Raw genomic sequence first — 9745 nt, forward strand, 5'->3', positions numbered from 1 at the left:
TGGACACGGGGTATATGAGCTTGGAGGGAGCCCTGAGAATCGGGAACGGAGTATAGGAGGTTGGAGGGAGCCCTGAGAATCGGGACACGGGGTATATGAGCTTGGAGGGAGCCCTGAGAATCGGGACACGTTTTATAGGAGCTTGGAGGGAGACCTGAGAATCGGGACATGGAGTATATGAGCTTGGAGGGAGCCCAGAGAAAAGGACACGGGGTTTATGCGCTTGGAGGGAGCCCTGAGAATCGGGACATGGAGTATATGAGCTTGGAGGGAGCCCTGAGAATCGGGACAAGGGGTATATTAGCTTGGAGGGAGCCCTGAGAATCGGGACACGGAGTATAGGAGTTTGGAGGAGCCCTGAGAACGGGACACGGAGTATAGGAGTTTGGAGGGAGCACTGAGAATCGGGACATGGAGTACATGAGCTTGGAGGGAGCCCTGAGGATCGGAACATGGAGTATATGAGCTTCGAGGCAGCCCTGAGAACGGGACACGGGGTATATAAGCTTGGAGGGAGCCCTGAGAATCGGGACATGGAGTATATGAGCTTGGAGGGAGCCCTGAGAATCGGGACGCGGGGTATATTAGCTTGGAGGAAGCCCTGAGAATCGGGACACGGAGTATAGGAGCTTGGAGGGAGCCCTGAGAATCGATACACGGTGTATAGGAGCTTGGAGGGAGCCCTGAGAATCGGGACACGGGGTATATGAGCTTGGAGGGAGCCCTGAGAATGGGGACACGGGGTATATGAGCTTGGAGGGAGCCCTGAGAATCGGGACACGGAGTATAGGAGCTTGGAGGGAGCCCTGAGAATCGGGACACGGGGTATATGAGCTCGGAGGGAGCCCTGAGAATCGGGACACGGAGTATAGGAACTTGGAGGGAGACCTGAGAATCGGGACATGGAGTATATGAGCTTGGAGGGAGCCCTGAGAACGGGACATGGGGTTTATGAGCTTGGAGGGAACCCTGAAAATCGGGACATGGAGTATATGAGCTTGGAGGGAGCCCTGAGAATCGGGACACGGGGTATATTAGCTTGGAGGGAGCCATGAGAATCGGGACACGGAGTATAGGAGTTTGGAGGAGCCCTGAGAACGGGACACGGAGTATAGGAGCTTCGAGGGAGCAATGAGAATCGGGACATGGGGTATATTAGATTGGAGGGAGCCCTGAGAATCGGGACATGGAGTATACGAGCTTGGAGGGAGCCCTGAGAATCGGGACATGGAGTATATGAGCTTGGAGGGAGCCCTGAGAACGGGACACGGGGTATATGAGCTTGGAGGGAGCGCTGAGAATCGGGACATGGAGTATATGAGCTTGGAGGTAGCCCTGAGAACGGGACATGGGGTTTATGTGCTTGGAGGGAGCCCTGAAAATCGGGACTTGGAGTATATGAGCTTGGAGGGAGCCCTGAGAATCGGGACACGGGGTATATTAGCTTGGAGGGAGCCCTGAGAATCGGGACACGGAGTATAGGAGTTTGGAGGAGCCCTGAGAACGGGACACGGAGTATAGGAGCTTGGAGGGAGCAATGAGAATCGGGACACGGGGTATATTAGATTGGAGGGAGCCCTGAGAATCGGGACATGGAGTATACGGGCTTGGAGGGAGCCCTGAGAATCGGGACATGGAGTATATGAGCTTGGAGGGAGCCCTGAGAACGGGACACGGGGTATATGAGCTTGGAGGGAGCCCTGAGAATCGGGACATGGAGTATATGAGCTTGGAGGGAGCCCTGAGAATCGGGACGCGTGGTATATTAGCTTGGAGGAAGACCTGAGAATCGGGACACGGAGTATAGGAGCTTGGAGGGAGCCCTGAGAATCGGGACACGGAGTATAGGAGCTTGGAGGGAGCCCTGATAATCGCGACATGGAGTATATGAGCTTGGAGGGAGCCCTGAGAACGGGACACGGGGTATATGAGCTTGGAGGGAGCCCTGAGAATCGGGACACGGGGTATATTAGCTTGGAGGGAGCCCTGAGAATCGATACACGGAGCATAGGAGCTTGGAGGGAGCCCTGAGAATAGGGACACGGGGTATATGAGCTTGGAGGGAGCCCTGAGAATCGGGACACGGAGTATATGAGTTTGGAGGGAGCCCTGAGAATCGGGACACGGAGTATAGGAGCTTGGAGGGAGCACTGAGAATCGGGACACGGGGTATATGAGCTTGGAGGGAGCCCTGAGAATCGGGACAAGGAGTATATGAGCCTTGAGGGAGCCCTGATAATCGGGACACGGTGTATATGAGCTTGGAGTGAGCCCTGAGAATCGGGACACGGAGTATAGGAGCTTGGAGGGAGCCCTGAGAATCGGGACACGGGGTATATGAGCTTGGAGGGAGCCCTGAGAACGGGACACGGTGTATATTAGCTTGGAGGGAGACCTGAGAATCGGGACATGGAGTATATGAGCTTGGTGGGAGCCCTGAGAACGGGACACGGGGTATATGAGCTTGGAGGGAGCCCTGAGAATCGGGATATGGAGTATATGAGCTTGGAGGGAGCCCTGAGAATCGGGACATGGAGTATATGAGCTTGGAGGGAGCCCTGAGAACGGGACACGGAGTATATGAGCTTGGAGGGAGCCCTGAGAATCGGGACATGGAGTATATGAGCTTGGAGGGAGCCCTGAGAATCGGGACACGGGGTATATTAGCTTGGAGGGAGCCCTGAGAATAGGGACACGGAGTATAGGAGCCTGGAGGGAGCCCTGAGAATCGGGACATGGAGTATATGAGCTTGGAGGGAGCCCTGAGAACGGGTCACGGGGTATATGAGCTTGGAGGTAGCCCTGAGAATCGGGACATGGAGTATATGAGCTTGGAGGGAGCCCTGAGAATCGATACACCGAGTATAGTAGCTTGGAGGGAGCCCTGAGAATCGGGACACGGGGTATATGAGCTTGGAGGGAGCACTGAGAATCGGGAAACGGGGTATATGAGCTTGGAGGGAGCCCTGAGAACGGGACACGCTGTATATGAGCTTGGAGGGAGCCCTGAGAATCGGGACACGGAGAATATGAGCTTGGAGGGAGCCCTGAGAATCGGGACACGGAGTATATGACATTACAGGGATTCCTCAGAATCGGGACACGGAGTATATGAGCTTCGACGGAGCCCTGAGAACGGGACAGGGATTCTATGAGCTTGGAGGAAGCCCTGAAAATTGGGTCATGGAGTATATGAGCGTGGAGGGAGCCCTGAGAATCGGGACACGGAGTATATGAGCTTGGAGGGAGCCCTCAGAATCGGGACACGGAGTATAGGAGCTTGGAGGGAGCCCTGAGAATCGGGACACGGGGTATATGAGCTTGGAGGGAGCCCTGAGAATCGGGACACGGAGTTTAGGAGCTTGGAGGGAGCCCTGAGAACGGGACACGGGGTATATGAGCTTGGAGGGAGCCCTGAGAATCGGGACATGGAGTATATGAGCTTGGAGGGAGCCCTGAGAATCGGGACGCGGGGTATATTAGCTTGGAGGAAGCCCTGAGAATCGGGACACGGAGTATAGGAGCTTGGAGGGAGCCCTGAGAATCGGGACACGAGGTATATGAGCTTGGAGGGAGCCCTGAGAATGGGGACACGGGGTATATGAGCTTGGAGGGAGCCCTGAGAATCGGGACATGGAGTATATGAGCTTGGAGGCAGCCCTGAGAACGGGACACGGGGTATAGGAGCTTGGAGGGAGCCCTGAGAATCGGGACACGGGGTATATGAGCTTGGAGGGAGCCCTGAGAATCGGGACATGGAGTATATGAGCTTGGAGGGAGCCCTGAGAACGGGACACGGGGTATATGAGCTTGGAGGGAGCCCTGAGAATCGGGACATGGAGTATATGAGCTTGGAGGGAGCCCTGAGAATCGATACACGGAGTATAGGAGCTTGGAGGGAGCCCTGAGAATCGGAACACGGGGTATATGAGCTTGGAGGGAGCCCTGAGAATGGGGACACGGGGTATATGAGCTTGGAGGGAGCCCTGAAAATCGGGTCACGGAGTATAGGAGCTTGGAGGGAGCCCTGAGAATCGGGACACTGGGTATATGAGATTGGATGGAGCCCTGAGGATCGGAACATGGAGTATATGAGCTTGGAGGTAGCCCTGAGAATCGGGACACAGGGTATATGAGCTTGGAGGGAGCCCTGAGAATCGGGACACGGAGTATAGGAGCTTGGAGGGAGCCCTGAGAATCGGGACATGGAGTATATGAGCTTGGAGGGAGCCCTGAGAATCGGGACATGGAGTATATGAGCTTGGAGGGAGCCCTCTGAATCGGGACACGGAGTAAAGGAGCTTGGAGGGAGCCCGGAGAAGCGAGTCACGGGGTATATGTCCTTGGAGGGAGCCCTGAGAACTGGACACGGAGTATAGGAGCTTGGAGGGAGCCGTGAGAATCGGGACATGGAGTATATGAGCTTGGAGGGAGCCCTGAGGATCGGAACATGGAGTATATGAGCTTGGAGGCAGCCGTGAGAACGGGACACGGGGTATATGAGCTTGGAGGGAGCCCTGAGAATCGGGACATGGAGTATATGAGCTTGGAGGGAGCCCTGAGAATCGGGACGCGGGGTATATTAGCTTGGAGGAAGCCCTGAGAATCGGGACACGGAGTATAGGAGCTTGGAGGGAGCCCTGAGAATCGATACACGGTGTATAGGAGCTTGGAGGGAGCCCTGATAATCGGGACACGGGTTATATGAGCTTGGAGGGAGCCCTGAGAATGGGGACACGGGGTATATGAGCTTGGAGGGAGCCCTGAGAATCGGGACACGGAATATAGGAGCTTGGAGGGAGCCCTGAGAATCGGGACACGGGGTATATGAGCTCGGAGGGAGCCCTGAGAATCGGGACACGGAGTCTAGGAACTTGGAGGGAGACCTGAGAATCGGGACATGGAGTATATGAGCTTGGAGGGAGCCCTGAGAACGGGACATGGGGTTTATGAGCTTGGAGGGAGCCCTGAAAATCGGGACATGGAGTATATGAGCTTGGAGGGAGCCCTGAGAATCGGGACACGGGGTATATTAGCTTGTAGGGAGCCCTGAGAATCGGGACACGGAGTATAGGAGTTTGGAGGAGCCCTGAGAACGGGACACGGAGTATAGGAGCTTGGAGGGAGCAATGAGAATCGGGACACGGGGTATATTAGATTGGAGGGAGCCCTGAGAATCGGGACATAGAGTATACGAGCTTGGAGGGAGCCCTGAGAATCGGGACATGGAGTATATGAGCTTGGAGGGAGCCCTGAGAACGGGACACGGGGTATATGAGCTTGGAGGGAGCCCTGAGAATCGGGACATGGAGTATATGAGCTTGGAGTGAGCCCTGAGAATCGGGACGCGTGGTATATTAGCTTGGAGGAAACCCTGAGAATCGGGACACGGAGTATAGGAGCTTGGAGGGAGCCCTGAGAATCGGGACACGAAGTATAGGAGCTTGGAGGGAGCCCTGATAATCGCGACATGGAGTATATGAGCTTGGAGGGAGCCCTGAGAACGGGACACGGGGTATATGAGCTTGGAGGGAGCCCTGAGAATCGGGACATGGAGTATATGAGCTTGGAGGGAGTCCTGAGAATCGGGACACGGGGTATATTAGCTTGGAGGGAGCCCTGAGAATCGATACACGGAGCATAGGAGCTTGGAGGGAGCCCTGAGAATAGGGACACGGGGTATATGAGCTTGGAGGGAGCCCTGAGAATCGGGACACGGAGTATATGAGCTTGGAGGGAGCCCTGAGAATCGGGACACGGAGTATAGGAGCTTGGAGGGAGCACTGAGAATCGGGACACGGGGTATATGAGCTTGGAGGGAGCCCTGAGAATCGGGACAAGGAGTATATGAGCCTTGAGGGAGCCCTGATAATCGGGACACGGAGTATATGAGCTTGGAGTGAGCCCTGAGAATCGGGACACGGAGTATAGGAGCTTGGAGGGAGCCCTGAGAATCGGGACACGGGGTATATGAGCTTGGAGGGAGCCCTGAGAATCGGGACAAGGAGTATATGAGCCTTGAGGGAGCCCTGATAATCGGGACACGGAGTATATGAGCTTGGAGTGAGCCCTGAGAATCGGGACACGGAGTATAGGAGCTTGGAGGGAGCCCTGAGAACGGGACACGGGGTATATGAGCTTGGAGGGAGCCCTGAGAACGGGACACGGAGTATATGAGCTTGGAGGGAGCCCTGAGAATCGGGACATGGAGTATATGAGCTTGGAGGGAGCCCTGAGAATAGGGACACGGAGTATAGGAGCCTGGAGGGAGCCCTGAGAATCGGGACACGGAGTATAGGAGCTTGGAGGGAGCCCTGAGAATCGGGACATGGAGTATATGAACTTGGAGGGAGCCCTGAGAACGGGTCACGGGGTATATGAGCTTGGAGGTAGCCCTGAGAATCGGGACATGGAGTATATGAGCTTGGAGGGAGCCCTGAGAATCGATACACGGAGTATAGGAGCTTGGAGGGAGCCCTGAGAATCGGGACACGGGGTATATGAGCTTGGAGGGAGCACTGAGAATCGGGACACGGAGTATATGAGCTTGGAGGGAGCCCTGAGAATCGGGACACGGAGAATATGAGCTTGGAGGGAGCCCTGAGAATCGGGACACGGAGTATATGACATTACAGGGATTCCTCAGAATCGGGATACGGAGTATATGAGCTTTGACGGAGCCCTGAGAACGGGACAGGGATTCTATGAGCTTGGAGGAAGCCCTGAAAATTGGGTCATGGAGTATATGAGCGTGGAGGGAGCCCTGAGAATCGGGACACGGAGTATATGAGCTTGGAGGGAGCCCTGAGAATCGGGACACGGAGTATAGGAGCTTGGAGGGAGCCCTGAGAATCGGGACACGGGGTATATGAGCTTGGAGGGAGCCCTGAGAATCGGGACACGGAGTATAGGCGCTTGGAGGGAGCCCTGAGAACGGGACACGGGGTATATGAGCTTGGAGGGAGCCCTGAGAATCGGGACATGGAGTATATGAGCTTGGAGGGAGCCCTGAGAATCGGGACGCGGGGTATATTAGCTTGGAGGAAGCCCTGAGAATCGGGACACGGAGTATAGGAGCTTGGAGGGAGCCCTGAGAATCGATACACGGAGTATAGGAGCTTGGAGGGAGCCCTGAGAATCGGGACACGAGGTATATGAGCTTGGAGGGAGCCCTGAGAATGGGGACACGGGGTATATGAGCTTGGAGGGAGCCCTGAGAATCGGGACATGGAGTATATGAGCTTGGAGGCAGCCCTGAGAACGGGACACGGGGTATATGAGCTTGGAGGGAGCCCTGAGAACGGGACACGGAGTATATGAGCTTGGAGGGAGCCCTGAGAATCGGGACATGGAGTATAGGAGCTTGGAGGGAGCCCTCAGAATCGCGACACGGAGTATAGGAGCTTGGAGGGAGCCCTGAGAATCGGGACACGGGGTATATGAGCTTGGAGGGAGCCCTGAGAATCGGGACATGGAGTATATGAGCTTGGAGGCAGCCCTGAGAACGGGACACGGGGTATATGAGCTTGGAGGGAGCCCTGAGAACGGGACACGGAGTATATGAGCTTGGAGGGAGCCCTGAGAATCGGGACATGGAGTATAGGAGCTTGGAGGGAGCCCTCAGAATCGCGACACGGAGTATAGGAGCTTGGAGGTAGCCCTGAGAATCGGGACACGGGGTATATGAGCTTGGAGGGAGCCCTGAGAATCGGGACATGGAGTATATGAGCTTGGAGTAAGCCCTGAGAACGGGACACGGGGTATATGAGCTTGGAGGGAGCCCTGAGAATCGGAACACGGGGTATATGAGCTTGGAGGGAGCCCTGAGAATGAGGACACGGGGTATATGAGCTTGGAGGGAGCCCTGAGAATAGGGACACGGAGTATAGGAGCTTTGAGGGAGCCCTGAGAATCGGGACACTGGTTATATGAGATTGGAGGGAGCCCTGAGGATCGGAACATGGAGTATATGAGCTTGGAGGTAGCCCTGAGAATCGGGACACAGGCTATATGAGCTTGGAGGGAGCCCTGAGAATCGGGACACGGAGTATATGAGCTTGGAGGGAGCCCTGAGAATCGGGACATGGAGTATATGAGCTTGGAGGGAGCCCTGAGAATCGGGACATGGAGTATATGAGCTTGGAGGGAGCCCTCAGAATCGGGACACGGAGTAAAGGAGCTTGGAGGGAGCCCTGAGAATCGGGACACGGGGTATATGACCTTGGAGGGAGCCCTGAGAACGGGACACGGAGTATAGGAGCTTGGAGGGAGCCGTGAAAATCGGGACATGGAGTATATGAGCTTGGAGGGAGCCCTGAGGATCGGAACATGGAGTATATGAGCTTGGAGGGAGCCCTGACAATCGGGACATGGAGTATATGAGCTTGGAGGGAGCCCTGAGAACGGGACCCGGGGTATATGAGCTTGGAGGGAACCCTGAGAATCGGGACATGAAGTATATGAGCTTGGAGGGAGCCCTGAGAATCGATACACGGAGTATAGGAGCTGGGAGGGAGCCCTGAGAATCGGGACACGGGGTATATGAGCCTGGAGGGAGCCCTGAGAATGTGGACACGGGGTATATGAGCTTGGAGGGAGCCCTGAGAATCGGGAACGGAGTATAGGAGGTTGGAGGGAGCCCTGAGAATCGGGACACGGGGTATATGAGCTTGGAGGGAGCCCTGAGAATCGGGACACGTTTTATAGGAGCTTGGAGGGAGACCTGAGAATCGGGACATGGAGTATATGAGCTTGGAGGGAGCCCAGAGAAAAGGACACGGGGTTTATGCGCTTGGAGGGAGCCCTGAGAATCGGGACATGGAGTATATGAGCTTGGAGGGAGCCCTGAGAATCGGGACAAGGGGTATATTAGCTTGGAGGGAGCCCTGAGAATCGGGACACGGAGTATAGGAGTTTGGAGGAGCCCTGAGAACGGGACACGGAGTATAGGAGTTTGGAGGGAGCACTGAGAATCGGGACATGGAGTACATGAGCTTGGAGGGAGCCCTGAGGATCGGAACATGGAGTATATGAGCTTCGAGGCAGCCCTGAGAACGGGACACGGGGTATATGAGCTTGGAGGGAGCCCTGAGAATCGGGACATGGAGTATATGAGCTTGGAGGGAGCCCTGAGAATCGGGACGCGGGGTATATTAGCTTGGAGGAAGCCCTGAGAATCGGGACACGGAGTATAGGAGCTTGGAGGGAGCCCTGAGAATCGATACACGGTGTATAGGAGCTTGGAGGGAGCCCTGAGAATCGGGACACGGGGTATATGAGCTTGGAGGGAGCCCTGAGAATGGGGACACGGGGTATATGAGCTTGGAGGGAGCCCTGAGAATCGGGACACGGAGTATAGGAGCTTGGAGGGAGCCCTGAGAATCGGGACACGGGGTATATGAGCTCGGAGGGAGCCCTGAGAATCGGGACACGGAGTATAGGAACTTGGAGGGAGACCTGAGAATCGGGACATGGAGTATATGAGCTTGGAGGGAGCCCTGAGAACGGGACATGGGGTTTATGAGCTTGGAGGGAACCCTGAAAATCGGGACATGGAGTATATGAGCTTGGAGGGAGCCCTGAGAATCGGGACACGGGGTATATTAGCTTGGAGGGAGCCATGAGAATCGGGACACGGAGTATAGGAGTTTGGAGGAGCCCTGAGAACGGGACACGGAGTATAGGAGCTTCGAGGGAGCAATGAGAATCGGGACATGGGGTATATTAGATTGGAGGGAGCCCTGAG

This window comes from Narcine bancroftii, chromosome 3 (assembly GCF_036971445.1).
Source record: "Narcine bancroftii isolate sNarBan1 chromosome 3, sNarBan1.hap1, whole genome shotgun sequence".
NCBI lineage: Eukaryota > Metazoa > Chordata > Chondrichthyes > Torpediniformes > Narcinidae > Narcine > Narcine bancroftii.